At 37.3% G+C, this 4,799-nt stretch overlaps 1 long non-coding RNA gene across 1 annotated transcript; it reads right to left on the bottom strand.

Annotated features, from left to right (window-relative positions):
- Positions 1-3,445: 3,445 nt before the first annotated feature.
- LOC131592423 (uncharacterized) lies at positions 3,446-4,363 on the bottom strand. The gene is made up of 3 exons (XR_009280604.1): positions 4,167-4,363; positions 3,901-3,976; positions 3,446-3,509 (listed from the first exon to the last, which is right to left on the bottom strand). It is a non-coding gene; the product is annotated as an uncharacterized LOC131592423 (long non-coding RNA).
- Between the last annotated feature and the right edge of the window lie 436 nt (positions 4,364-4,799).

Raw genomic sequence — 4,799 nt, 5'->3', positions numbered from 1 at the left:
AGAACAGCGATTTCCAGGACCTACTAATCAGCACATTTTATATCCCAAATATCCCAAACCAACACCAAGTAAGATTTTTTTTATGGCTGCTAGCTGTAGAATGTGACTGAGCAGTTCACACTACATAGGTTCTAGCTTCAGCTACATAATCAATGAGGCCAAAAAGGCAATGTTTAGGTGCATAGAGCAGTGTGGCAAAGTATCTTCAGCTGCTCCACCTCACCATCTGGTACATAAACAAAACTAGCCTAGAACCAGACTGGGATAACTGACATGCTGGCACACTTTCTGCCATCCTGGTTTTGGGGATAGCAACATTTGGAAAAGGGAACATGAGCACTTGAGAAAGAAATTTTTCTCAGAACATGGATTTTTTTTCATCCATTTTAGGAAGATAAAAAGCAGTGAGATCCTTATGGTGACCCTTAAGATAGCCACCCCTACATCAGTCACTGGTGAGAGCCAGGAGGAAGGAACCACTCTTCTTATGTTTCATCAGACACTAGTATTCTTTGATCATTCCCCTTCTCTCATTTTCTTCTGGTTATAAATTATGAGATACAAAGCGTGTGTAACCTACATAACATTCTGCCTCTCTTGTCTGTCCTACAACTGCCCCTTCTCTCATCCCCAAATTTTCTTCTTGTGGTTGTTTACAGAGTAGAAAGTAGGTCAGACAAATGGAGACTGTCAGATGACTAGTTTCAATTTATGGACATATTGTTGTCTCTGTAGAACCATAGTGCTGTTGTTACAAATCCTTAAAAGTTTGTTTTAGCCTGAAAGGCTATTAGACTTACTTCACTGGCAAAGGAGAAGGCTTTCTGCAGGAATTTCATCTGATTAAGTCAACAGAACTCTGCCTGCAGAGCACAGCTTGCAAACTTCTGGCTCAATTTTTGTGCAATTTATTCTTTACCTTTTCCTGCTTGTAATGGAAACATTATGAAAAGCCTAAACAATTTAACAATTGGGGTTTATTCTCTTTTTTCCCCTCTCACCTTTGCCCACACACTCCAACCCCAAAGTCTCAATGAGTCATGTTAGTCTAGAATCATGACCAGCACTGGAAACACGTGCTTCATGTATTGATATACTTCATACAGCCACGTGATAGTGTCCCACTGTGCCATGAGGAGTCCACACCACACTGCGTGCTGCTAATGGCAGGGAAGGGGAGTAGGATTTACAGCTCTTTTAACTCCTCCAGCAAAGACACCACCAGTCAGTTACTGTGGCAAATAAATTACTTACTCTGACAGAAGTATGATTGAAGTTGACAATAGTCCCACAAATATCAGCAGTTTCCAATAGTGTTGACAGTTTTAGTGAATTTATGGCAAAGCAAGCAGTATCTGCTCCATTAGTCCTATGGTCTGGTAGGGCCAGAATGACAGTTTTAATGTTTTGTTTTCAAATCACCTGTCAGAACAGCTGTCTGTTGCCTCTAGAATCCTGTTACATGTGTGAAACATGGTACAGTAAATAACTGTAGGCTGGTACTTTCTTAGACTGTTTTAATATATATTACAGCAGCAACCTCAAGCAGTGCTTTAACTCTAGTCTCAACAAAACCCTATTCAGATTTATTGGCTTAAACAAAAGAGTAACCACTTCCTCTTGTTCCCAAAAAACCTGACAACACAACAGGGCAGAAGTGCAGAGAAAAGAAAGTTCAGAGGGACCAATAAGCATACCAGTAGTAAAATCTTAATACCACTAAAATCCATGGTACTTTTGCTATGAATTCAGAGAACAAAACTTCATATGTTTGCTTTTGTGTTATTCAGTGAAACAAATAGAAGACACGGTGATCATAGTTTCTCCCATTCATATGGAAGATCTTCAGTGGTGGGGCTATATGGGAACATACCATTAGATTGGGACCAGAAGTGGATAGAAGTAAAAGTATAAATTTTCAATAATCTGGCCCAATCACTTTGGAAAAGTCCCTCAGGAAATGTTTTAACTGACAGAATACAGAGCAGCCCTTAAATTGGATGAAGCTCAGAGGGAATGTAAAACTGGACCCCTCCCCATCTCTATTGCCCACATTATGCCTACATTAAATTTCCCACTATTTATTTTAAATGTATAAATTTCACTTCCCACTATTTATTTCCTGCAGATATATTCCTATATTTGAATACATTGTAAAATCTTGTCCTAAGAAATAAGGTCTCTTCCTTTTTTCAAGAGGATACTGAAATGTCAACAGTGGCTACTACTTAGAATTTATTACTGTAAAAATATACAACTTTAACTACCATGGGTACGATTCCTCTGTCCTTAGGAATCTGTCTAACCAGGTGGAAGTTGGGTGTCCATTCTCACCATCTGCACAAGTACTCGGTAATAGGGGAAGAAGTAAATGGGGTGATTCCTCCTATCATAAAATACACTTCTAAAAGGAATGAGATCTCTTGAGAGCAATTCAGCCTTTCTTTTAAAAATATTTTTAAAGCAAATGTTGTTGTGATTAATCTCATTAACACGTGGATTCAAGTAATACATGGATCTAAATAAGACCATGAAAATGAGTGTATTATTACCACATCTAAAAAAAAAAATTCTAAAACTGTCAAGTTGCAACTACTTTCCTTTTCAACAGAAACTTAGAAGGGTTTCAGCTCATAAATATCATGTATCATGATACATGATAGCTTTTGCATCTTATCCTTTACCATGACACCTGGATACTTCTAGTTTATTGTTGCTATGTGTTCAGCATGAAAGCCTCAATAGCACTTGGGGGTTTTCTAGAAAACTATTCAGTTATGTCACAGCACTCAGTTCAGAAAACAGGATTAAGTATAGAAGTCATCAAGAGACTTTCCAAATTCATAAAGCCTTCCTAACCACTAGTTAAATTATTAGTCATGTGCCTTCTGAAGTATTTAAACTGACACTATTAAACTTTCAGTTGTTAGATTTCCAACACTCTCCATTTAGTGCTTCCTTCCTGAACGCAAGTATTTTCACTATTCCAATGCAACAAATCCAGATCTCTCTAGAAAGTACATTGCTAATGGCAAGAAATTCAATGAGTGCCACAGACCTAGAGTTAATAGCTTACTTATTTTGCAGCAGCCACCAGTTCCACACACATAAGCTCAAAACTTCATTCCAACCTGTTGTTTCTAATCACTATTTTTTTTTCCCAACAGGTTGTTTCTAATCACTAATGTTAGTGATACGACTTTGCTGATACATTCAAAACTTATTTCAATCTTCATCTAGTTTTAAGCCATTGGAACTCAGATATTCCTCCATAAAATTTTGGAGACAAAAAATTGCAAAATATGCCAGCTATATAAGTTATCTCAAGGTTATAGTAAAAGACTGTGACCACAAAAGAAGCCCATTCTGCTTGGTGCTATCCAGGCTAACAGGACATGCTTACATTTCCAGCAAGGCATGACTGTATTGTACCAAGGTATACTTACATAGGTGGCCTGCAGGCACTTCAGCAGTGAAGCTACAGAACTTGGCACAACTGCAAAGCCTGCCTGAAAATCAAATTCAGAAAGTTAATCTGTGCTGATTCTTTGCTGCTGAATCTGTACTGATAAGGATATTTGACTGATGTTAATTAATTTCAAGTTAATTTAAGTATTTCCATATAAGATGGAGTCCTAAAGTGATTGCTATTTAAATATCTCTGTAGTAAGACATGGTACTGTCTTGTGGTTGCCAGAATTAAAGGGTAATGTCATGAAAAAACAGGGACACAGTGAAGGCAGGTGACTTCCTTGATTTCCTGCTGTAACTGGTATCCATATACAGATACAAACCGTCTGGCATGAACTACAGTGAATGGCTACAGAAACAGATAATTTCCAAATTTAGTCTCTACACATTTCAGAAGAACCATCTGTGGCTTAAGACAGCCCAATATACCTTACTTTACTTTATCAGCACTGTGTCATCTTCCTGTCGACTTCACTTCCCAAATTCACCCTCCCATTTCCTCAGTCTGAAAAACAAAATTAACAGCAGCTCAAAAGTTAGGAAAAGCAAGGATGTCAATAGTGTTAATGATGGATATTTATTGTCTTTTCAACTCACTTTAAGGGCTATGAAAGCTACGTAGAAGAATTATTTCTTTAAAAGACCAACTAACTAATATTTTCTGTCTACTGCCAATTACAGCTCTCCTGACATACCTGCACTGCTGACTGCATAAGTCACTTGGAACATGACATCAGACCTTCAGCATCAGGAAGGTCTTAAGCAGCCACTGACCAATAGGTTCAAATATACACAGGAGGTCTGTTACACTGATGCTGTTATACAGTCCTCTGAATTTCTCGTTTCCAAACATTTAACATCAGTATACAGTGGTCAGTTTTTCAGCTCAAGCTGGAAACTGAAAAAGAATAAAAAAAAGATGACAAAATTTTAAATACACAATGAATTAAAAAATGTAACTTCTGAGGTTCTTTTGCTTTTGGTTTTTTGGTCAAGTCTTTTAGGTGACACAAAAAGTGATAATCAACTATACAACTGGAATAGTAACACCTCATACTTGAAAAACAAATCATTGTAAAGTAAAACTAAAATCCGCTTTAAATGACAGATTGAAAGGAACTTTTTCAACAGCAAGCTCATAAACAACTTGGAAGGAAAAGCAAGTAAAAGAAGACAGAAAAATATCAGAAATTCATGTAAAACAATGTTCTGATTTAACAGTAGGTTGGCTACTTGTGCTGGTTACTTGGTTCTCAAAGGCAGGACAAACTCTGGGACAAGCCCTATATAGTGAAAACATGGTAATTAATGTCTAAACATACCGTTCT

This window comes from Poecile atricapillus, chromosome W (genome assembly GCF_030490865.1).
Source record: "Poecile atricapillus isolate bPoeAtr1 chromosome W, bPoeAtr1.hap1, whole genome shotgun sequence".
Classification (NCBI taxonomy): domain Eukaryota; kingdom Metazoa; phylum Chordata; class Aves; order Passeriformes; family Paridae; genus Poecile; species Poecile atricapillus.
The sequence above is the reverse complement of the archived record's forward strand: the minus strand, read 5'-3'. Positions and strand labels throughout refer to the sequence as shown.